This window comes from Strix uralensis, chromosome 4 (assembly GCF_047716275.1).
Source record: "Strix uralensis isolate ZFMK-TIS-50842 chromosome 4, bStrUra1, whole genome shotgun sequence".
In the NCBI taxonomy this organism is placed as follows: Eukaryota; Metazoa; Chordata; class Aves; order Strigiformes; family Strigidae; genus Strix; species Strix uralensis.
In genome coordinates this window covers 116,209,253-116,235,386 of record NC_133975.1, presented here as the reverse complement: position 1 = coordinate 116,235,386, position 26,134 = coordinate 116,209,253, and the positions used below count along the sequence as shown (strand labels likewise).

Genomic DNA, 26,134 nt, shown 5'->3' with positions numbered 1-26,134 from the left:
GCCTGTGTCTGTTTTCAGTCACTTGAGATTTCTAAATTCCTTGTAGCTGATGTCCATTGTACTTAGCAGGCAAGGAGAGGGGAAAAGCACCCAAGAGGTAAGACGTAACAGTGGGATCTGTATTGGTGGGAGCACAGGGAACCTTCACCTGCCAACTCTAGATCAGGCTGAGTTTTTGTGTCTCATACAGTATAGAACTAGTGTCACTGCTGTGATAGGAGGCATCAGTTTACTGAGCTAGTCAAAGAGAAATTTGTCTGTGGGGTTGAGTGCCCCATCTAACCACTTGCTGGTTATGTGAGAATAGCAAACTCTTTACTCTTTCATCTATGTGAATAACTGAAGCCCCCCCCCCCCCCAACTCCCCCATCTCTGGAGGGCTCTTCTCTTGTTTCCTTGCATTACTGAAGAAGAGCTGTGACAATTTAATCATAAGCATGCATAGCTTATCAATTATGTATTAAGCTTTCCTTGCAATGCACTGTTTGTCTCATGCCCTTTGGAGTAGAGGGGAGAAGTTTTGGGGGGGAAGAGGTGGTAAGGTTTTGCTTCCTCACCCATGTGAGAAGACGAAACATCTTTGGAGTTAATGTAACATCAGAAAAATAATAAGAATTTAAAGAAAGTTCCTTGTAAGGGAAGCTGAAGAAAGGCAAAGTGTGCCCTCATTCCTTTTCTGTGCCATTTTAATCATGTTCCATTATGGAAAGGAAACGTGCATTGGTTTTGCATCCCTGAAGGGACTAAAGACCAGGTGGGCCTTTTTTGCATTGTGTGATATATTTTTATTTATGATTCATCAGCAAAATCAAGGCTGGATCCTGACAAAAGAGTTCTGCATCTCCTCCCTTGTCTGGAAATCTGCATGAGGTAGGACAGTTTTGGCAATTTCTAGTTCCATGTGATCAGGAGAATGAATTGGGGGACTGAGAGTATTATTTCCTCTCCATCATTGCTGTGAACTTTTTCAGCTGCTTCTGGTTTACTGTTTAACAACCTAGTTTTCACACTCCCACCCCTTTGTCTGGCCCTCAGCCCACTGTCTTGCTAAGTCTCCCCAAGATGGATCATGACACTTCTGCCCTCCTCCTTGTCGTCTTCATGCTTGCCTGTGGCATGCTCTGCTGCTGGTTTTCTCCTGCAGCTTCTGATGTGCTCAGCATGAGCTCTCAATGCTTAATCTACTGACGCTGCACCCCCACAGGAGCTCAAGATGAGCCTGGACCCTAAAAATATCTCAGTGTCTTAAAAAGAATACTTGTCTAGCACTCTGAAAGCTCTCTTGTGGGTGCCTGCTTTGTCTTGTCTTTATCTTATCAGGATACCCTGAGTTTTCTACCTAGAGGAAAAACCTTATACTTGCTTTAGCTAATTTAAACAAATTATTAAACAGTAACTGGAAAATATTACCACTTAGCTGCCCTCCTCCAATGTGAACTAGGTTACTGCAGGAAGAGAGGAAAGCAAAGGAGAATGTTTTCTCCGGCTCTGATCGTTTGCATGTGTATCACTGGTGCAAATTAGACATGAAGAGTTTTACATCAAGTACATATGGGCAATTTAATTTTAGCATTTAATAAAATAGGTAGTATCGAATGGTTTCTGTAATGTTCTCCTGGCACAGCAGTTACGCTAAGGCCTCAAACAAGTAATCTTGTGTTTTGTGGCTTATGTAGCTTATGTCTACTAAAATACCCATTAATTAAAGGACTAATTAAGTCTAGGCCATCACAGCAACTTCCAAGTAGATTAATAAAAGCATGAGTTCAGCAGAGTGTTGGTAGCGACAAAGCTGGTACAGAGCAACCAGTACTACATTACAGAAATTTGAAACCCTAATAACTTCTGAGCCTTTGTTTTTATTTTGTGAGTGTGTGGGACCAGTTGATCTCATCCTTGCCACAGAGTTCCTGGTCTGCAATATGCCTGTTAAGAGAAGGAAGAGTCCCTGTAGTTTAAGACATCTGCTGAGGAGATAGTTTGGATAGTTGGGATCTCACATGTTGAACAGCAAAGTTTCCAGACATTCCCCTACCCTTTTCTTTCCTCCCTGATAGGTTAATAAAACAGCAAGTTAGCAAAGCAGAAGCTGGAGTGCTGCCTCACCATATGCCAGCAGCCCAGGCACATGGCTGGCCATGTGGCATAGGGGAGGTAATTTGCACCTTGATGAGAAAGGGCCAGGTACATATGCTTACTGCAGTCAGTCTGTGTATCTAGGTCCCTAAGGGGGAAAGAGTAGGAAAAGGACACTTTCTGATGATCTTGCCTCATACTGCCTGACACCAGGAGGAGAATCTGGGTGTCATCCACTGGGCTTTCTTGAGTGTTGAAACACCCACTGCTAGCACAGAGTGCATTTTGGGTGTCTGAGCAATTCCAGACTGTTTGATGAATGGCTTGATAAAGGGAGGAGCTCAGACGACCATCAGTTGAGTGACTAGTAACAGACTGATAATGTAGCAAGCAACAATATGTAAGTGATACCCAATAGTCCTTGCAGAAAAGTAGGATGTTGTCAGAGGTCATGGGATTGGGGAGAAGATGGGAGGCAGGAGACAGAAGGGCTCTCTTTTAGGAAAAGGTCCTGATTATGTAACCCTCTACAGATCCCTTCCATGCCCCCTTTTAATACTCAGGCAGATGTCTGATATTTTTCTGGCCTATGTGAGATTTCCTGTTCCAGCTTCCTTTTGTGAAAGGTACTTCAAGGCTTCAGTGTTTTCTCAAGCAAAGGCTCCTCCTGAGGTTGGCCTCACAAGTGGGTAAGGAAGAGGAAAATAATCTGTGACTGCTGAGGCAAGTTCATCGGCCTGGGGAAGCAAGTGAACAGAGGTGTTATGCTTGTTTGTCTTGGAGTTCAGCAGCTCTTGCTGTGAAGCTTGAAGAAATTATAGCCTGTTTCCAGAGCAACCAACTTTAGATGGTACAAATTGCCAAATTTCTGTAGGTAAGGGCGGCAGTTACAGAACACAGACCCAAATCCTGGGTTGGAAAAGGAGAAAGGGCACTGCAAAGTAAACATGGGCTTTGGTACCACTGGGCTTATTAGCAGTCTGATGTTCTTTTATTATTGATGTAATTGTATCAGCCTAATCAGTAGTGCGGATGCTTTTATAGGAGTAGAGTTTGTTTTCCTTTCCTCATGGGAATACCTACACCAGTATAAGCAATTTTAGTATTGACAGGTGTTACGGATTTACGCCCGCCAGCCACCATAACAGGGTCTGACCCTAGGATCCCACTGATTAGTGTAAAGTCTGAGTGAAGGTTTCCAATTCCTCTTTTATTAGTTCTCAGGTTACAACTCAAGCTGGGTGCCTCTGGAGAGGGAACCCTACCCAGATCACACCCCTCAATTATAGCCATATCACCCAGCACTTGATTAAGTCCAATCACTTAATTCTAGTTGGTGGTCTCTTGATTTCTTTCTGGTTTTCACTGTCACTGGGCTGGCTGGCTGAAGTTACCTCATTCTCCTGGAATTGTTTCCTTGTTTCTTGGCTTCTAGAAAAGAAAAAGAACCAAAACATCTATACAAAGAAGGGTTAATACCAGAACTGGGGTAACCACTCTACTCCAATCTTAAGAAGGTATAGAAGATAATGTAATAATAAAACATTGAGTCTTGTGGCTAACTCTTCTTCACTGGGCAGTTGGTGTATGTATCCCCAGGTCCAACCTTGCTGATGGTTTTCCCAATGACCTTTATAACAGTTATTAATACACCACCTGGGCCACAATTATTCCAGGATAACCAAAGCCAACCATACTGATGCAATCTCAAACCTTTCCCTCTTGGAACTGCGCCTGGAGTGATTGCCACTCTGTAAGGATGGTGGACACACCACACAGGACACTGTCCTTGATTTACAGTCTCTGATGGTGCACTTGGTCAAGAAACAGGTGACTCCCTGGTCCAGGTTGCTGTAGAAAGAAAACAAAAATGACATGGTTCTGGGATTTCCTTCAGCCTTTGTAAACTCGCACAGTCCTGGTTTCAATCCCCAAGGTAGGATTGATGGAATTCCGTGGGGTCGACAGTGGTCCATCTAACTGATATTCTTTGGGCAGCTGTTTAACATGAGAGTGGTGACTCTGGTTATCCTTTTCTGCAAACTTTGCAGCAAAGTAAGAAGTTAATAACACAGTATATGGACCCCTCTAACTAAGGGTCCAACTTCGTTTTGCAAGAGTGGACTTTTATTATTACTGCATCTCCAGACTGGATATCATGTACTTGTATTCCACCTGATACTGGTTGAAACCATCTGGCTTGTGCCCTTTTTTCTTGTAGATGTTTTTGTATCTCCAAAACAAATTTGGTAACTCATTTATCTCCATCTAAGAGGCTGGTCCTAGTGGGGACAAAGGTCCCAGGTACAGATAAGTGCCTGCCAAACTATTTCTGCTGGTGACAACCCTAGAGGTTGGCAAGGGCTATTTCTAATATCTCATAGCATTATTCCTAAAACTTCAGGCCATTTCAAACCTACCTGACTATAAGTTTGAGCAATTTTACTTTTGAGAGTCCTATTCATTCTTTTCACCTGTCCTGAGGCCTGCAGATGATAGGGAACATGTAGTTGTTACTGTATTCCTAAACTTTTATAGAAGTGTATGTTTAGTATTCCCTACGAAAAATGAGAACCCCTGTCAGATCCTATGGTTTCAGGTATTCTGTATCTGGGCATGATTTCCCGCAAGAATGCTTTGACTACTCCTGGAGTATCAGCTTTCCTGGTGGGAAAAGCATCTACCCATCCTGAGAGTTGATCCACGATTACCAGCAGGTCCCTAAATCTGCTCACAGGAGGCATGTCAACATAATCGGTCTGCAGTCTTTGGAATGGGAAATATGCTCATGGTCATCATTCAACCTCCTGTTTGGGTTTTGCATTGGAAAACTTCCAACATGTGTGACAAGAACTCACAATCCTTTTTACTGCCAGATATATATTCCGGGAGCTGCCCACATTTTTTCAGTCTGGTTAAAAATTACTGTAATCCCTTCATGTGTTTTAACAAGAAACCACCTAGCCAAAGTCATTAAGTATTTTCTTGGTAAAATGGGTTTTCCTCCAGTAGTCAAATTACAGTTTCATCTTTCACAGCCTCCCAACTTACCCATCGAGCCCGTTCTTCCTGAGTAACCTCTGCATATACTTGGGCTGGATTATTGATCTCTGCCCAGTCATCAGCAGAGGGAGTTGTTGTGGCAGTACACTCATATAGGTTGGTGGGCAGCAGCTTTAGCCGCTTTATCTGCTAATCCATTATTTCTTTCAATTTTGCTGGATCCTTTGGTATTAGCTGGACAGTGTACTACAGCGATTTCCCTTGGAAGTGTAATAGCTTCCAATAGTATTTGTATTTCATTTCCATTAGAAATATTCTTTCCCACCAAGGTGAGGAACCATCCTTCTTGCCGTAGTGTACCCATTGCATGACACACTCCAAAAGCATATTTAGAATCAGTTTAAATAGTTACCCACTGATTACATGCCCACCAGGCTGCTCTTGCTAATGCAGTTAATTTAGCCCTTTGGGCACTCACCAGGGTTGTAGGGGTTCTGCTTCAAGTTCCTTTAAGTTTCTCACCGCTGCATAGTCTGTGTGTCATTTCCCATTCACATACTATGAAGATCCATCGGTGAAAAGGGTTAGATCCGAGTTCTCTAGAGGTTCATCTTGCAGATCTTCCCATAGTTGGCTGGAGTGAAACACCTCAGCACAATCATGATATGGCTCACCATCAGAGGGAACAGGCAGTAAAGCTGCTGGATTCAAAGCATCACATCCTTTTAAGGTAATATTATCCACATTTAAAATAATTCATACGAATGCGCTCCTTGTGGGAGAATGGGGAGAATGCTCGTGTAGCATGTTGCTTAAAAATCAGTTCTACTTCATGCGGGATGTGCATGGTTGTCGGGTGACCCAGGACTAATGGTCTGCTTTTTCCTATGGTACTCCCTGCTGCTGCAGGATCCAGCTGAGTTGAGTAATAAGCCACAGGGTGGTGGTGTGGACCTAGCTTTTGAGTAAGGACTAGGCTGACTACTCCTTTGTTCTCATGCACAAATAGTTCAAAGGGCTTGGAGTAATCTGGCAATCCCAGTGCCAGAGCAGAAGCTAAAGCGTAGTTTAGAAAGCCTTTTCTCTCTCTGGACCCCAATGTATAGGCTCCACTTCCTCTGCCTTGGTAGCTTCTGTCAACAGCTTACTTAACTCCCCAAGGCCTGGTATCCAGGGCCTGCACTATCCTACTGTGCCTAAAGATCCTCACAATTTTTTGTTACTGTTGAGGTATTTCTGCAGTAGCCTGGACCCATTCTGGGTCTACTAATCTTTGTCCTTCTTTTAATATAAATCCTAAATATTTTGCTTCCTGCTGACACAGTGGAAGCTTAGAAAGAGATGCACAGTGACCTTTTTGTGCTAAAGGAGCATCTTTCAAGCAATCTTTATATGTCTTACTGGCAATGAAAAAATCATCTACACAATGTACAAGTATAGAACCTCCAGGTAATATAGTATCTTTCAAGTCATCTTTAAGCAAACAGGAGAATATTGTAGAAAATGCAGTGAATCCTTGGGGCAAGCAGGTCCACGTTAGTCGTTGACTTTTCCACATAAATGCAAACAGATGCTGGCTGTCTTCTGCTATAGGAATACTAAAGAAATGCATCTGTTAAATCAAAAACAGTAAATTATTTTGCCCAAGATGGAATTTGCAATAATATTGTTGATGGGTCTGGAACCACCGTATGAGGTAGAATCACACGTTGATTTATTGGTCTGAGGTCCTGCACAAACTGGTATTCTGGATCTCCTTCTTTGCCTAACCTATTTTTGCTTACAGGTAATATAGGGGTATTATACAGGGAACTGCATTATAATAAAGCCCCTTTTTTCAGATATTGGTTAACTTATGAATACTTTTTTCTGCTTCCCTGAGAATTTGGTACTGCTTGATTGCTACAGACTTTCCTTCCTTTGTTTTTATGCAGACCAGTCATGCTCACATCCATTCCAGAGGACCTCCACAATTTTGTAGGTACTTTAATAAGTTCAGATGGAACCCCAGGAATTTTTAGTGAGTTTTTAGCAGTGAGGCAGACCCCTGCTATTAAAAGTTCTAGCACTTCTGGGGACAGACAGATCTGGGCATTTAGGGATTGTAATAGATCTTATCCCAGCAAACACATAGGTGATTCTGCTGCAATCACAAATCTTCCCCACACCCCCTGGCTGCCTATCCATAGCAACATCAGCTGTCTAAGGGATTGTTCCTTTTTTGCCCATGACTCCTTGAACCAGTACTCTATCAGTTGAGAGTTGTCCCTTGGGCTTGAAATTCAAAAGTGAAATAGTGGCTCCTGTGTCCACTAGGAATGGTATTTCCTTATCTTCCTTATTTTTTCCCACAATTTGACCCCTAAGATTCAGTTTACTACTCCAAAACCGATATGTAGCCTGAGAGTTGTCTGAGTCTCTCTCCTCCCATCATTGCTGTTCAGTGATACTTACCTGATTTCTCCCAAATCCAGGTCCCTGAGGCCCTCTTGGCCCCACAGGACATCCCTGTTTCCAATGCCCCCATTACCCACAACAAGTGCAAGTCATTATCTCCCAGATGGAAATCACATTCACTTTGATTCCATCTACCTCCTCTGACTCTTCCCTGGCCTCTCCCTCTACTTTCTCCCTTTTCTCAGCACAGCCGCAAACACACTTACTTTCTCTCTCATCCGATGTCTCTTTTCTTTAACCCTTTCCTCATGTTGACTATTGTATACAAACGTAGCCAAACGCATTACCTCATCCATTGACTTCCCTGGCCAGTCGGGAACATGTTTAGAAAAATATTTGTAATATCCAGAGCTGTTTGATCCACAAAAGTAGAGACCATTAGAGGTCTATTAGCTTCTGCTTCTGGGTCTTTTCCTCCTCCAAACATTCTGACTTGTTTAAATAATCTAGAGAGAAAAGCTGGGTGTTCCTCAGGTTTCTGTTGACACTCCCTTATTTCAGACCAATTTTCAGATTTTGTCATGCCAAACGTATAGCCTCTTCAAAGCCTTGTCTGGCTAATTGTTATCGTCTGTAGTTTGCATCTACATTATGATTGCATCCATGATCCACAGTCGGCCAGGCTGTCCGGGCAGCTGCATCTCCCCCTTGTTCTGCCCAGTGACAGTTCACATCAAGAATTGCATGGTTTTCATCTGGGATGAATAGGACTTCAAGGAGCATCTGCACATCTCCCCAGGTAGGATCATATGCCTGTAGTATTCCCTTCACAACTTGTACCACTTTCTCTGGGTCCTCTCGAAGTCTGGGAGTCTGTTGACTCCAAGCAATAAAATCCTGGGGATGCCAAGGTTGGTAGACCCTTGTATTGGCTACTTGGGGTGCCCCACCTGGACCAGGCACAGCTGTCCCTGGCACTGGTACCACTGGTAAGGCGGTCTGAAAAATAGGAGTAGGTGAGAGAGGGGGGGATAAAGAAGCCAAGGTAGAGAGCGGAACATAGGGTGGAGCAGACTCTGCAAACGTTTTAGCAGAGTATATACAGTATTTCTAAAGGAACTTTTCCCACTTGTTCTAGGCTTTTCTTTTCATCTAGTAAATGCCCAATTATCCCATACATAGCAATAATCCATTTGTCCAGGGAACGTGTCCCTCAGATGTTCACACAGGAAGGTTAATTCCTGCTGGTCAAAGGTTCCCTGTGGTGGCCACTTTTCTGCTGGATTGCCCTCTTGTGTAAGAAGTGGCCAATCCTCTTGTCATAATGTTACTAATCTCTTTTTCCCTATTCCTTTGGTACTGTTGATTTTACCTTAGTTTTTCCGTACTTTGGTTAAGGGCATCTCCTTTTCTATGTCAAAAGTATTTCCCATTCTAAAATTCTGCATCTTATGCTGATCAGCCCACACAATTCTCATTTAGTGCACTATTTTAGCAGAATTTAAAATTTTGAAGCAGGAATTTAAGACTCACCAGGTTCGGTGCCTCTTGCTGCCAAAGATTCCAATTGAACTCACCCGTTGGAGCCAATCAGACATTTGGAGATGAGAGGTTCTGACAGTGGTTACCTAGTGTCCCACCTGGGTTGCCAAACTGTTACAGATTTACGTGTGTCAGCCACCGTAACAGGGTCCAACCCTAGGATCCCACTGATTAATGTAAAGTCCAAGTGAAGGTTTCCAATTCCTCTTTTATTAGTTCTCAGGTTACAACTCAAGCTGGGTGCCTGCCGAGATGGACCCAGATCACACCCCTCAACTATACGTACCCAGGAAAAGAATGGAATCAAGACCTGATATTTTGAGTGTAAAAATGAGGACAGCTTTATCAAGTTGAAATGCATGTTGTTTTCTCCTATTTAAAATGTGATCAATGACAGCACAAAAATAAACTGTTTTATTAGAAAAGGGTACCATCATTTATCACAGCACTTTTCTGTACACAAAAGTCTGGGTGTTACCAATAGCCAGGGGCAGCTTTCTGTTTGCAATGAAGAAAATGTTTGTATTTTCCATTATACTTCACTATACTGCAATGCCTTATTATTTTAAAACACCCAAACAACCACCCAAAAACCTCGACTGGGAAAACTGCCTTTTCTAAGACATTGATCTGACTGAGAAACGTTTATTTACTGTATGTCAATGGAATCTGTCTTTGTTATTCCTGCATTTTAATTAAACTGTTCCTCATATACAGAGGGTGAAACCAGAGTTCAGTTCACAATGAATTACAGTCTCCCAGAGCTGGGTTATGGTGCGGGAACAAACAGCCGTCAGACACTGGTTCCACTGCTGGGCAAACAATGCCATAAATTTTCTGTGACCTTGCAATTGCTAGAACTACATGTTCTCCCTCTCTGCTTTGTTTTTAAGTGATCAGCATAACTTTTCAGATGAGTTAATGTGAAATGTAAACACTCATTTAGAAAAATTGATTAAATACCTTGGAGTGTTGCGGGGGGGAACAGATTCAAGTGACAGCTTTACAAGTGGTGCTTGCCAATTCCTGACAGCTCTCATTAGTTACTGATCCAATACTATTAATACAGCCAGAACTGCCAGGTGCAGGCCAGGCTCTTGTGTGCTAGTTGCTTGACAAACATTGAGCAAAAGATTGTCCAAGTCCCATAACCCTGGGAGTTCAGCAGTCTGCATTGTGTCTGGGGGGATAGACAGGTATCTTTCTCAATTAAAACATTAAAAGATTCTGGCTTTATCTGGTGAATGGTGAATATCAAGCATTGTGTTTGTGTGCCCCTTGCACAAAAATGCCATGATTGTTCAAAAACCTTTCTGAGGTTCTAGAAAGAAATCTTCAAATTCAAAAGGCTGCTGCTGTTGTGAGAAGTAAACAGGTCTCTCTGCTTTAGCCATTGGCTTTATCCATCCTGGCAAATCTGATAGTACATTTTTCCCTAGCAGCACTGAATTTTAAGTAAACAATTCACTCTGCTGTTGGATTATAAAGTGCACAGCACGTTGCAGCAGTGGATACATTGAGGGATAAACTGGTACAGTGATTAACTCCTGTATTAGTTTCATGAAGAGGTGTCTTATGAAGATACTGTTTTGTCCCATGTACAAAACTTAACCAGAGTGATGCTGCTGCACAAGCAGTGGTTATTCTCCTTGTGGAATCCTACCTGCTCCTTGCAAGAGGGAAATGAAATATGGTAAGATGAAAGGAAGAGCCTTGCTCTCTCAGATCTGCTTCAGCATCTTGCACCTCAAAGTCGCTTACCACTGGCTGTAGTTACCACCCCACCTTTCTGCCCCTCTTTTCTAGGCATTACTACAATAATAGAGCGTGAGTTGTTACTCTGTCTCTTGTTGGTTCTTACCATGGTTGAATATAAATCTCTATCAATCAACCCCTCTATTCTTTTTACATTTGCCACTTTTCCCATAATTCAGCTATTGCACCAAAACCAACTCTTGCCAGGTGTAGTTGCATTGCAGTGGCTGAGAAGATAAGGAGAGCTCCTAAAAGATGATAAATACTCATAATAACTACATTCCTGATAATTCCCATTGTGAATAATGGAGCAAACATTTGCTGTTTCCAGAAGTTTTACTTAACAAATGACTCCTGCATACGTTAGGCAGAGCTCAAGGACAGCTTGTCAGGCCAGATCAAAGGCCCGCCTAGGCCAGTATCCTGTTTCCTGAAGGAGACAGCAGGCCCTCTATTTGAGAGTGTACTGATCTTCTGCAAACATTGAGGAAGGACTTCTCTCTTAAAGATTGTAATCCTTAAGCCTTTTTGTGTCTTCTGAAGCTGTACGGGTGTGATGTCAGATGAAATACTCTTTTATTTCCATTGGCTTGGAAATAAATTCCAAGAATCTGGTGTCTGTCTTAAACACTGTAAAATTCAGGCTAACTGGAATTGGTGGGTTTGGGAGTTTTTTGTTGGTTTTTTTGTTGTTTGTTTGTTTGGGGTTTTTCCTTCCTTTGTGTTGTGGAGTCCAGTGACTTTCTAGATGACCCTCGCAAAATTCTCTGCTACAGCAGGAACCACCAACACCAAAGATTCCTTTTCCCCTTCACTGTCTTCTAGTCACATGTAGTTTTGGCATCTTGTACTGAAGATTTTAAGTTTGCTGCAAATACGAGAGTAAAATTTTGTGGTCTCTGATAAGCAGAGACCATCTTGCTCCTGCAGACCTGTCTGAATAGAGGCTTACAAAATCTGTGATTAAGTAGGGCTTATTAATTAGAGAGAAGGCAAACATAATATTAAGGCACTTCATGCTTGATTTACCTCTGGAATAACAACTCTGTTTTAATGTATCTTTGTGATTTCTCTTGAGAAGGAAACATCCAAGTGCTTTGAAGCACTTAAAAAGACACTGAGGGAGTTTTCAATGCCTTCTGAGTTGAATTTCATTGCATAGTTCCCAGAGGGCAAAACTGCAGCACTTTCTGTTTCACAGGTTACAAGAAAAGAGATGGGCAGAAAGAATAATTTGCCTGTGTTTATCTTTCCCTCGTGTTTAATGACTTGATAATTGTGTGCCTATGGATGCAATAGAATCATAGAATGGTTTGGGTTGGAAGGGACCTTAAAGACCATCTAGTACCACCCCCCTGCCATGGGCAGGGACACCTTCCACTAGACCAGGGTGCTCAAAGCCCCGTCCAACCTGGCCTGGAACACTGCCAGGGAGGGGACAGCCACAACTTGTCTGGGCAACCTGTTCCAGTGCCTCACCATCCTCACAGTCAAGAATTTCTTCTTTATAGCTAATATAAATCTACCCTCTTTCAGTTTAAAACTGTTACCCCTCGTCCTACCACTACACTCCCTGATAAAGAGTCCCTCCCCATCTTTCCTGTAGCCCCTTTTAAGTACTGGAAGGCCACTATAAGGTCTCACTGGAGCCTTCTCTCCTCTGGGATGAACAACCCCAACTCTCTCAGCCTGTCCTCATAAAGGAGGTGCTCCAGCCCCCTGATCATCTTCGTGGCCTCCTCTGGACCTGCTCCAACAGGTCCATGTCCTTCTTATGTTGGGGGCCTGTGGCAGATGCACCCCCACCCCCGCCATGAAAATAGGGCTTCTCAGCTGCTGAAGTGTAGCAGCTATTGATTTCCTTTTTCTATGCCCTTGTTCTCAGGGCTTGACGGTAGTTGGGGCCTTTGGCCAGTGGAAGCCGCTATTGACCACAGAGCAGATTCATCCTGGATATAAATGGAGTCGCTTGGTGGAGCCATTTTGCGCTAGTCCCCCCTGGAGCAGCACGCTGTGGTTGAGGACTCTCCCCTTGGGTCAGGACGCTGCCCAAGGAAACTCCTTGAGGTTACTTGGGTCAGGATGCTGCCCTGAGAAATTCCTCGAGATTGAGAGTCCTCACTTATTAGGTGAGTGATAGAGCATTTTGGGTTGTCATTAAACCCTAGGAAAGTGGTGTTTTGTTCTCCTCCCACGGGCGTTTGAACCTGCCATTCAATGGTTGCAAAGGGCTAGTTAATTGTGTTGATAATAAATTTTTAATTTTTGGTTGCTGTTTGTTTGTTTGAGAGCCTCCGTAACAGGACCCCAGAGCTGGACGCAGTCCTGCAGGTAGGGTCTCACAAGAGTGAAGTAGAGGGGAAGAATCGTCTCCCTCCACCTGCTGGTCACACTTCTCTTGATACAGCCCAAGATACCGTTGGCTTTCTGGGCTGCAAGAGCACATTGCTGGTTCATACTCAGTTTTTCTTCCAGCAGTACCTCCCAAGTCCTTCTCCACAGGGCTGCTCTCAGTCCAAACTCAGTCGAGTTTGTGCGACTTCCATCTCAGGTATATCTTTACCCAGCTAAAGTTACTAGCGTTTAGCCAACTAATTACTTTCCAGAATGTCTTTATCACAACAGTGGGCTGCTCCGAGACATTTCGGTAATGAGGCAGAACAGACACTAGATGGCACAGACGCACTTGCAAAGCAGGAGGAAGGCTGGGCTGGGCTAGGCTGGGCTGAACTGGGCTGGGCTGGGCTGAGCCCCGGGCATCCCCCATCTCCGGGAGCCAAACCTGGACCTCTGCAGCGAAGGCGCCCGGGTGGGAGACATAAGGGACTGTGACCAGAGTAATTATGAACCGCAAGTGTAATACACTGCTTTGTCAGCCTCGGCAAGAGGTGTCACAGGCCAAGTTTATATATCTGTGAATATTCCTTTGTGGCTCATGGGTGAAAATGTGAGTATTGGATATTTGCATTGCCCCTTTTACTTGCCCAAATTTACTTCTTTTTGATAAGTCATTTATCTTAGCAACAAAGAACATGAAGCAGACTAGACTTCAGCCTCACTTAAATCCTCAGCATTTTGCATCTGTTTTGTTCTTGTGCACTCACATTGACCTGTGTATATTCAGTCCTGGAGATGAAGATGATCACAGTTGTTCTTTAAACTTCCCTAGCAAGGCAGGAGAAGAAAGGAAGCTGGAAAACCTCTAGACAAAACGGTAGTGTGAAGCAAGTGGACAGATGTGGGTCTTGACAGTGAGGACTGGCGTTTTGTCATCGGATGAACAAACCCCTGTTACTGTTCCAAAGCTGACCGGACATGGCGGTTCTGGATTGTTCTCCTCATGTGCCTCCTGCCTGAAACAAGGATATTTTAAGTCTCCACAGTTTTGTTGGTAAATGACCTCTGTAGACACCTCTTGTGGGTTTCTGTTTTGGGGAAATCTCACTCAGATGCTTCACTCATTGGTACTTACATTCTCTAGACTTCTATTTGCAATAGTCACACAGGCTGCAACCAGGTCTCCGTTTATGCTGGTTAACTGTGTGCAGATCTTGCATGGGGCAGCAGCAGGGCCGTGGGAGTTTGGATGTATGCAATGGGGCTGTTTGCCAAGCATATCTTGGGGGTGGATATCCATAGGCATGACCCAGAGGTGACATTGCTACCCGTTATTGCGCTTCCCACAAGAAGCTAGAGCAGCTGGATCCCAGTTTGCTCAAGTACTGTGGGTGCCTGCAACTTTTTTTTTTTTTTTTGCCAGGGAAAAGCCAAGTCCCCATGTCCCTCTGGGACACTGGGCACAGCTGTGAAAGACAGCAGGGGGGTGCTGCCCACAGCACCTGCCCTCTCCTGGCTTTAGTTTCTTGCTCTTGCTCTAAACACTGATGGTAAAAGAAACCCAATCCAGAAGCCAGGCTATAAATAGCGTGAAACAAATAGAGCAAGTACAACAACTGCTTGCACCTGATAAATCCTCCCATTTTTTCAGCAAACAATGATTTAAGGATTCCCACTTCTTCACTTAGTCTCACGCTGCAATCCTGGAAAGTCTGTTCAAGAGTTGCAAGAACCCTTTTGTGGGATGACTGAGCCACAGCAAAGTTACAGAAATATGGGAATCTACTAGGTTCAAGCCATAATCATTACAAATATGGGGGATATTAAATTTAAGAGGAATCTATCAGATACTTGGTCTTAATTTTTACTCTTGAGCTTCATAAGCTTTTATAGAGTCAGTGCTCATACTCAGTTTTATGTACTTCTGTTGCCTGAGAGTAAGTACATCAGTACTTTCTTGCTGTCAGTATTCAATGTTTTCAGTAATCTTCCCAGTTCATAGGGCAGAAGCCCTACTTAGACTTTACAATTCCTCCTCAGGTTCCTATGAAGGAGTGAGAGTATGAATCAAAAGTAGGCTGGATTTAATTCAATCCATAACATCAAACACTATCCAGATTTAATTCTCTCTAACAATGAGAGCAAGACATTCACTGAGTGACAGTCAAGTAACACAAAGATGCTTCTTCAACGAGGAAACTGAACTATGGTTGCGCATGTTTAATCCCATAATGTCGATGTGACAAGTATCTTGTTTTAATGAGATACGCATGTACCAATTCTGTAGCTGCTGAGGGCACGCAGCTATTTGGCAATAGGCCGATGTGTGAAATGTAGGAATTGCCATTGTGGATTGCAGCAGTAGACCAGCTTCTATCTCTGACAGCAGTCAGAAGCAGCTGTTGAGAAGGACTATCACAAAAAAACCCAACAACTGGTAACAGGCAGATGTGGGTTAATCAGTCCTCCATAGAGGTCTCATACTGATCTCAGAAATTAGAGATTGGAGTAATCTTTGAAACACAAGTCTTAGTATCCGGTGTACTTCATGAAAGTGATTTTGATCCTATTCTCTTTCCATTCCTTTCCTTCTCTTTCCCTTGTCCCTGGAAAATATGTTTTGGGTGGAAGGGATATGGCTGTTCTACACAGAACACAGTATGTGATGGGAAAAATCTCTCTTGAGCATGATGATCTTGTTTCATGCATACAACCTTTTTTTTTTAAAAAGCAGATAGTTTTGGAAATAGATACAACTTCATCAGATTGCTATCTCAACAGTTGATGCTTTTTTATTAGTGTAAAAATAAAACACAGTCCTCTTGCTGCCTTTTCCATTAAGTAATTAAATTGATAGACACTATTCAAAATCTTGTTTAGGATTTTAATATTTGTGATGGCTTTTTATATTCATTTAACAGAATCAGTCTTGCTTAAAAACCATAAGACATCAAGTGTTTGACCCTATTGCTCTAATACTGAGTGAGCTTCAGATTAAGTTTCAACAGCAATAAACAAGATTTGAATTGCTTGGTTTGAGGCAAGTCTGTATTTGTCTCTGTCTTGGATCTTGGGCTTGGTATTCTGTATACTACTGTATGCCTTTGACCTCTCTCCAGGGCAGGGTCCCTGCCTGAAGGACTACGCATGCAGGTAGTAAGCAGAGCCAACCAAAAAGTGAGAGGTCGTGGGAATTTTTTTGATTTTTTTTTTTTTTAATGGATTTGATCCAAATTGGGTGGAAACCAACATTTTTCTGAATTTCCAGCAAACCGAAACCTCCACAGTCCATGATGTGGCTGTCTGGAACTGATACGCTTGTAGTCCCACTGCTGGCAGCATCTGTCGGTGCCCCAAGCAGCTGCAGGAGGATCCTGAAATCCCCAGCTGTGGCAGACTCGCTGGCACTTCAGAGACCATCAGCCCCAGGGCGGGTGTCAGAAGCACCTCTGTTGTGGCTGTGACTGTCAAACTGCCTCAGCTTCAGTGAAAATTTATCCATTAGAACATTGTCTCTGTTGCCAGTAGATGCATTATTTTGCTCTACCTTAGTTTGGCTGATCTGAGGTTAACTGATGTGCCTATCCAGGCTTTCTACTCCTTTAGGAATACAGTTCTTAGAACCATGGTATTTGCTGTTCTCATCGTCCTACTGCTAGTTTCCTGGATATCCAAAAGGCACATCTCCACCTAGCTATTCCAGGCACTTGGAAGCTGGCAATATCACCACCTGTATGGGGGAGTCCTCTTCCTGTGACCAGTTTTAATAAAGAAGTGAGGCTTACGAGGCAGTGGTGTGAACTTACCATTACTAGCAGTCTGGTTACTGAAAGTGTCTTAAGTGTAAAGCTTCTTCAATTTTTCAGAAGGGTGGATTAATATTCTTGTACACTTTTTTCTTTTGTGCTGTAGCTTAATTGCTGCTGAAGACTGTGACCACTTAATACTTTTGAACTTAAGAATTTTTTTAACATGTAGTTGTTATTCAGTTTGTGCAATAAAGTTAAAATATGACCAGAGTCAATTAGCTCTCTAAATCAGCAGCTTTAAGTCGGCATGATTACTTCCACTATATAAGCCAATAAGCACATTCTGTTGAAATACGGATACCTATGTGATTGAAGAAACACTTTATAAGTAACATGCCTGCTTTGTTTCTGCATTATGCATTTTTATCCCAGTGTATTCCAAGTCACCACTATATCCTAAACTGAACCATGCAAGCTGTTGTTCTTAGGGAAGACCACACTTTTGGTCACGACAGTCCTCTTGACTTTGGGGGAAAGAGACAGTTCAAAGCACCCACCCAGATGTAACCCAGCTGGAATGGTATTCATGCCCAATTAAATCCCCATTTCACTGAACTGGTAAAGCCAGCATTCCAACAGTGGTTTCTCAATAGCATTGCTAAATGTTTCTCCAATTCAGAAGTGTATTGATTCCTGTATATCAGCTTGGAATGTAGTTACTGCTCATTGTAAAATATGGTTAATTCTGAAAATAGGCTCCATAGCAGTAGAAGGGAACCTACACAACATTAACACAACCTTTCTACAAATAACCTTGCCATCTTCCTGAGGCCCACACTGAAAACAAACAGCTTTTCCAGACCCCAGAAAAGTCTGATCCTTCTTTTAACTTGTGTCTTTTTCACATCATAAAGCAGTCTGGAATTTTCAGGCCTACCAGCTTCTGCCAATAATCTGTTAAAGGAGGAACAGCCCCTTTGTGTAGAAAGCAGAAAATGAGCGGTTGCTTGAACAATGGTGTTTTGAGGAAAGAAGATCAAAACCTGGCATAATCAGTCAGATGAACTGAGCTACCCAAGCTTTCCTTACTGCTTTCTTCCATTGCCTGAGATGTGAAATATTGATGCTGAGCAAGGTCTTTTCTGAGTTCTCAGCAAAGCTGTTTGTTCCCTGTAGAGAGGCCAGTCATAAGTTCAGGATCTGGATGATCCTGCTCTCCCCATCCCTCTCTCCCCTTTCCTCCCTTCCTCTTGCCACATAAACAACCAAAAGCCTCAGTAGGGTCACATTTACTCTCTCTCTACAGATTCTGTCTGGCTGCTGGAGAAAAACTATGGCTCTAAACTTGACTGTGACCAATGATGAATCAGGTAGTGGGTCTTCTCTTCAAAGAAGATTCAAATTCAAATCTCCTTTGAATTGCTGCAGTGGCAAATGCACCTGCTGTATGTCCTTCCCATGGTTGGTATAGCTTCAGAACCCCTCTGCCACTGGGAGATGCCCCATGGGGAAGGGGAGCAGAGGGCTGGGAGTCTGGTCATCCCTCTTCAGTACAGACGAGCTGGGCTAGGACCAATGGCATGTCCATGCAGTGGGCAATGATGAGCAGCTGAAGGCAGAAACCTCCATGGGAGCTGGAAGGTGGTGGGGAACTGCAGGTGAGGAATAATGTACTTGGTTGCCACTGCCCTGCACACAGAGCTGCTTGGGGCCAGTACAATTCAGTCACATTTTACACTCTGCACAGGCTAAACAAAGGTGCAAAGAAGAGAAATGAGCCATTTCTGAATTTTGTCTATGTAATTGTGAGCATTTTGATTTATGCCAGATGAACCAAGTTCAGCGTGGGCACCATTCTGCCCTTGTAGCCCTGTCATGGAAATGAAGATCACAGCAATTCCAAATATTTGGTTTTCTTATAGAAAGAGACTTAGGGTGGCCTAAAGAAAAGAATAAGGAAACAAAAGTAATATGCAGCAGTTTACAGTTTTAGTTGAAATCCTTTTAAGCATTTTGGTAGGAGAGGGGAAGCAAGGGAAATTGTTGCTGAAGTGGAAATGTTTCGTTCAGTGGAAAATTCTGACTTAATTTTCAAAAACATGAAAGACTGAAGTCAAAACAGGAGCTGTAATGCCTCTTAAAAGTTGCATTTTGCATTTGCAGCTGTCATTCTCATCGTAAGGCTGGGATCCTGAGATGACCTCTCAGCCTCCTTGCCCTGGGAAGCCCTGGCCTCACTCCCTAGCAGGAGAGGGAGACATCCTGGCCTCTAGGAAAGCTGAAGGATACAGGGACCAAAGTGCAACTCTAGTCTAAAGATCCTGTGACTTTAATTTTTCAGGTATTTACAGATCGGTTGTAGTATCTCAAAGGGCAGTTACATTTTCCATCAATAAACATGTTTTTGGAAAGTCTTGTTTTCATTCAGAAGCAGTTTCCAGCATTAGCAGTGCCTATTACCAGCGGTTCTATTAACAAGATCCACTCCAGGACTGGTACCTGACAGTCTTCTCCATCAGATCTGCATGAAGCTGGGTTTATCCAGTGATAAACTTGTGAGGTGAGACCCATGCAGCAGTATTGGGCAAGGACGCCTGGAGCAAAGAGAGTTCCAGGCAATGGGCAGAGGCAGCCAGAATGAGTAGGATGTACCCAGTCACCTCTGAATCCTGCTTTTTAAGTCCCAGGGAAGCTGATCACATAAGATACCCATGATACTACCCATGGTAAAATGAAACGTTGAAGAGCTCTGCAGTGCTGGCTGTCCCTTCCATCAGCAGAGCACACTGCCCCTCAGCTGACTGACCTGGACAGAGTTACTGGGATCATGTTTTCACATGCATAAACTGCTCTTCAATCATTTCTCTTATATCAACAAAAGCACTTGCCTTCCTCAGGCCTTTAAACGTGTTCTTATTTTCTTCTTTATCTTACTGTACAATTTAGTTTGCTGTCAGTTATTGCTCTGACTTTGTCCTGTAATGGTTGTACAGTAGATTCTTATAAAGGGGATGTCTTTTAAAGGTTTCTAAGCTGTGAACTGAGCTTGGATAATTCCTATTTGTCAAACAATATCAGCTTCCAAATACTATTGAATTGAGCCTTCAACACCAAAGGAAAATCCATGTCCTTCTCCAAATGACCACAGGTTTTGTTTTGGGTTTTTTTTTAATATCTGTACAGCTCACAGGGGTACTGGTTCAGTCTGGGTCTTTAGCTATACAGCAGCACTATAAATAATAACTTATAAATCTGAAATGTGGAACTCAGCAGAATCTGGGTGATGTGAGTCAGTGAACTGCTACATCACACTTCTCTGAAAGAAGAAGCTATTTGTTTTCCAGTGCACTGACTGGACATGGGTCTGTGGTACCAGCTGGAGAAAAGGTATTTTTCTCATCCTTTCTGTGATCAGAAGGCAATTTTCATACGAAACGTCATTCAGGGCAGTCCAGTGGGCAGCCCAGTCCTATCCAGCCGACTGTCACATGCTTTGGATGAAGAGCTATCACTACTGCACCCTCACTGGAGAGCGTGGGGGGGACCAGAGACAAGCCTCTCACCAGCAAGTGCCTACCCAGGTGCTTGGCACCATGGGTCCTCATCTCCATGTGACTTTTAGGGGCAGCCACATTGATATGAAGGTGAGATTATGCTGTTTTGAGCAATAGTATTACATTGCTCCCTGCTAGTGGCTTTTCAGATTGAGAAGGTTTGCAAATGCTTGTGACAATACAGTGCCTGCTGTGAGAGGAATGCACTGCTGGGAACTGAGAAATGAAGGTTCAAGTCCCCAGTGTCCCAGGTCAGCTATTTAGCACGATTTAGCCAAAAAAAAAAAAAATGCCTGTGAAGTGGGACCCAATCCAAGATCTGGATGCTTATTTTCCTTTGCTCAAAAACCCCACACTCACTGTAAGGCATTACCTAAAGATTGCTGCTAGGGACATTATGGAAAAAGTTCATGTGATCTCCCTTACCTACCCGTAGTTTGGACAGCTGATTTGGGGTTGAAGGGAGGTGTTGTTTCCACCGAGGAGCCAGGGCCACCAGCACCCAGCCCTACTTGCAGTCTGCCCCAGAACAGAGCAGCAGTCACCAATTTTTTAAAGCACTGCAGCACAGGGGCACAGTGTTCATCACTCATCAATGGCATGGTGATTAGAAATGAATTTAAGGCTCTTTCCCTGTCCTCAGGTTGACAGGTCCAAATTACATCTCATGGCAGTGCCTCAGCAAGAGCGAGGTGGAGGCAGTACCAAGCCCTGCTTTGGCAGCTGCCCAGGGTGGAACTTGGGATTCACAAGGTGAGAAGGGAGCAGGATCTGCAGCACAGTGGTGGGATATTTTGGAGAGCAAGTGTGAATCTGCGCTCCTGGGCTCTGGGCCCAGCTCCACACCTGCCAGCCGAGGCACCAGGTCTAGTTCTTACTTCTGCTTGCCTACCTGTCCTAAAGGTACCATCCTTGGCATCAGTACCACTCCTTGTTGAGTTTGGCAATAAGCACAAGGCATGAACAGTACTCAGCTGCTGTCCCACAGGGCTTTTACTAGCTGGATAATTCTTGGTGACTCAAGGAAGGCTGGTCTTGAGGAGTGGTTTGATGTCAAACTGATGCTACCTTTGAACTGAGACAAAAGATGAGGAGTTAGTTTGAGGCTAGATTTGAGAGAACTTGATGCTGTCTGCAGTGAGTGCCTCTAGCTTCATCAGCTGGTGACTCACTTAGGAGTGTCTGATTCAGTGACTCTTAAGAAACAAAACTTTAGCAACCAGCTCTCCTGTTTAGACTAGTGTGAGGGGAGAAGTCAAGGGATTGGTTCACTGCAGCCTGGTGCAAAGCAGTGTCAGATGCCTCCTTTCCAATTTGGTAGTGTTTTCCAGCAAGCTTGCTCTAGTATAGGGATTTGGCAGCCTGCAGGAGAGCTGTGAATGGAACATGCTGTTACAACGTTGGAAATCTTGAGCAAGATGTTCACCAGGCATAAGTCAGGAGAGCCCCTGTATTTTATAGGTAATGAATCAGCTCTCAAACAGAGTGACGGACCCTGTGATAACACAGTGCAGCATGTGTGTTGCTGACCAGTACCAAAGTACTGCCAGGGTATCATGGGATCTGTGATGCTGGGTTCACATCCTGCTCTGTCTTGCTCCTCCATTCCTGCTTACATCATCTGGCCCTGGAGAGCCTCTGCTCCTGATGGTCTCCTCTATGTCTTCCAGCCCAGAGCTGAGGAACCCCCCAGGGCTGGATTACTATCAGGGAGGGATTGTAGGAAGGAAGACGAGTGAAAGAGAATTTCACCCCACTCTACTCTTTTGGCTGCTGGTGCTCTTGGAGCTGCTGGGTGGTCTCAGCCCTTGAATAATGGACTGGGGAGGGGGCTGTGTGCACTGAGTGGAGGTGGGTGAGGGCCAAACTCAGCACAGCCTTGTTCGACTCCAGGTTCAGGGGGAATTTTGAGAGACTAGTATAAACCCCATGGACAGAGTGAGCTGGATAGAGCGAGGAGCTAGCGTGAGGAGAGCAAGAGGCTAAACGCCTCTGAACCCCACTGGCCTCATACTGAAAAGGCTCTGAAATATCATGATATGGTTTTGGCACTGTGAGTGATTCCAGTAGCATCTCTCATCACTGTTCCCACAGTGATCCAGTATGTAATACTCTGTCCATTTTGTAACCCCTTCTTTCCCAGAGAAAAAGCAACTAAAATGAGCGATTCTGCTCTAATTTCAAATCTGCATCAGAGTCCACCAAAATATACATTGATCCCACTCATTCCCAGCATGACCAATGTAATGTCAATGTTTTTTTTATATCAATGTGTTTCCATTATGCAGAAATTGTTACACCTGTTTTTACCAAGTTTGGACATGCAGGGAAAACAAATGAAAAAGAGCATTAGAAGAATTAGTTAAGGAAAACCAGCTAGCCTGATGCTGCGATTTGCAATTTTAATCTGTTGAAGCAGCAGTACGTTAATCTAAAATAGTGCCATGTGAATGCTTTCCACTTTTTCTCACCACATTGTATTATTCCACCACTGACCACTGGTAGCTTGTTTTGCGCCTTCTTTGTAGCACTTTGCACTGAGTCTGGTCTCCAAAACCAGACTGCAACTTTCCAGATTCATCAGGCTCTGTCATTAAGTGCTAATGATACTAATTTTTTCAGAAGTGAATCCTGGTGATGAAAAGAAAAAGTTTCCTCTGCAGGAAACCACTAATTGCCCCAAGTCCCCTCCTAACCTACAAGATTTGAGTCTACAGCTCTGCTTTCCTCAGCCTGTGCCTTCACCATAGTCCTGTTGTGGGGCTGTGCTGCCCCTTGCAGGCACACACTGGAGCCAGGAATACAGGCACAGTGGATCAGAACAAGTGAAGAAAGGAGTCTGTTTCTGTACCCCGTTAACTACTGGAATTATTTACTGTTATTAACATAGCCTACCTTCAGGATTTCCTGCCCTTGCTATAAAACATGTATAAATGCAGACTAGGTCCACAATCTGGGTTTTGAGACCATAAGCTGAACTGATTTCCTCCTTCCTCTTTACTTTTGCAAGGTAAAATAATTTGTCTTGTCTTAGTAGGGCCAGGATTTTGACTGAAGATTGAGAGAGCTGAGGCATGGTTCAGAGTTAGACCCAAAGCTGTAACAGCTTGGGAACTGTTTTTAGATGCTATTTTTGGCCCTTTCCCTGGCTCCTCCTCTGACCAAGCACTTCTCTGTGCCTCTGTTATCTCTCTGTTAAGACAGGATTATTCTGCTAAACCAGTTTAATACAGGGCTTTGGGAGAGGCTGGAGAAAGCCCTTGAAATATTGATGGAAAAACCATTGCGGTTCCCACTTTCTAGAAATGTCCATATATAGCCAAATTTAGGCAGTCTCCAAGTGGATTTATTTATCCTAGCAGACTGCGTGCTCTGTGGCTTTCTCCAACGATACTATGCTCCTCAGGTTTACATTCCCAGGGGCTGAATCCTGAAAAGATCAGCTTTGAAGAACATGTTGTGACATATCTTGGCCAAAAAGTACAAGTCTCCATGTCCTGGCTTTATATCCTGTCTGTTGTCACATCACCTAAAAGGAGCCTAATCCACCACTGTTAGTGTTACAGACTGGCAGCAAGATGAGACTAGCAATGCTTTGTGCAATGTGCATGCCACGCATGCATAGGTGCATGTGCTGCTGATGATATATAGCCCTTTTTAGCACCTTTCCCCCTGGTATTTCAGTTGTTTAATGTTCCTATTAACTTTCAGACAAAATATGAGAGGAAACTGAAGCATGGGATTACATGACTTTTTCCCAGTCTCTTTGTAACTCGCTGGCACAGCTGAGGGACGGTTTGGATCTCCTTGTTCCTGGCTGTTTATGCAAGACACTGCCCACTGCTGCAATATTCCTGATCTCATCAGTAATGCTGCTAGTCTGGGTGGTACTGTGTTTGCCAGAGTGCTTTGGTGAGCAGGGAGAGTCTCTGGGAGTTTAGCTGACCACCGGGGTGTTCGTGCTCCTCGTGGAGGAGTGCCACACATGTGCCATGCTCAAAGCGTGTTTGTTACTTACCTGCCTCAAGTCCAGGCTTGATAGGAATCCCACCTCCTGCCAGGGCCACATACAACGGGGTGGCTGACAGCAGCCTGCCTTGTTCCTGGCTCTGTCCCGGTACAGAAGTCCTGCATGAATTTCTGCCCCCCATAGCAAGTCTAGGATTGCCAAATTCCCAGAAAAGGCCATTCCTCCTGTGGTGACAAAGCAGGGCTCCAGCCCAGTACAAATCCCTTTGGGAGATCCTCTTTTTCTTTTGGAAGCTTCCCAGTGATGCTGCTGCTTTTGTCCCTGTCCTCATTTCCTCCCTGTGACTCTGACTGGTGTCTGTGCCACCTGCTCACCTGCTGTCTGAAGTGACCTTTCTCCCGGGTGATGTGTAGCGCCAGCTCTTTGTTTTTTTCCATGAGCTGTTGCCTATTATCTGAAGCAGAGAAAGCTCACTCCTCAGCATCTGGATGAAGAACGCAGAGAGCTTGCTCGCTGTTGTGCTTCTTATTTGCAGAGAGGTGGCCATTTGTGATGGCTTCCAGTTATGAAATAGCTTTCCAAGTGACTGTGTCTTTTCAAATTTACCAAGCCCTGCTTCTGGGGCTGAGCCAGGACAAGTGTAGACTGGGCTGGTCCACAAGCACCAAGGCTCTGCAAGGGGCTGTGCAGCTCTGCCTTTGCTGGCAGGGCCACCTTCTTCTCTTACCACCAATGCTGAGGTAAACCTCAAGCAGCTCCAGTGTCAGCACTCAGCCATTGCCAAGCAGAAAGGTGGGTGCTGGGAGGAGTGCCACCCAGGCGCAGCCCAAACCCGGTGGGCACCACTTGAGCCTCTTTGGGACCTGACCTGGAGTATCAGATCCAGGGCAATGATCTGAGGAAACAGGCTTTCGCAGGATTGCTTTCTCTTCCAAGTAAGGACATGTTTTCTCAATTTATCCCAATTAAAATAACGAATAAGGATGATTGATTTAACCAAAAATATTGGGAGTAATCTTTTAACTATAGAAATCAGCTTCAATAGCAAGATTTTGTAAACATGGCTCAAAATTAGGCTTCAGTCACCATGTCTGTGTATCGCCGTGTCCTGGATTGCACTTGGGCCCCCTCCAGGAACCCACTTGATATCCATGAGAGACTTCCAACAGGGAGGGGTTCCAGGCTGTGCAATGACACTACTCATTTGACAACAGGGATGTTTTTCTAGCCTGTTCAAATGAGGGAGATATATTTTATATTTACGGTCAGCAGTAACTGGAGAAACATTCCCCTCTTCAGCTGTTCTATGTGAGTCTGGGCCCTAAGGATTTCTTGCAAGAAGATGGCATTCAGCACCACAAAGAGTTTGATTTTTAGGTAGTGTGACTCTGTTGCCCTAAATACCATGCTATAAACCATAAATAACATGCTTAACATTACGATTTTTGTGCTATCATGTTCCCATAGCAAGTCTTCAAGGTCATGCTGGCTTTTTTTGTAGTCATATGAGAGGATGACTAAATTCTTTATCAAGTTCTGGTTTGTAGCTAAGAGAGTCTCATGCTTCCTAATGATAGCTCTCACCACAGGATCCCCACCATGCTCCAAATAATCAGTAGAAGGGCACAAGGGAAATGGATCACAAAGTGGCTATAGGTGCCACCTACCATCTATCACATATACCCTATTGTCCTTTCTTTGCATGGTAGGGACCAAATCCTGCTGATGTACAGATTTCTTCCTGCAGGATA

The 26,134-nt window shown here is 43.9% G+C and overlaps 1 long non-coding RNA gene across 1 annotated transcript; it reads right to left on the bottom strand.

Annotated features, from left to right (window-relative positions):
* Window positions 1-3,265: 3,265 nt before the first annotated feature.
* Window positions 3,266-24,602, bottom strand: LOC141943425 (uncharacterized). The gene is made up of 2 exons (XR_012628949.1): window positions 24,432-24,602; window positions 3,266-3,507 (listed from the first exon to the last, which is right to left on the bottom strand). It is a non-coding gene; the product is annotated as an uncharacterized LOC141943425 (long non-coding RNA).
* Window positions 24,603-26,134: the final 1,532 nt, after the last annotated feature.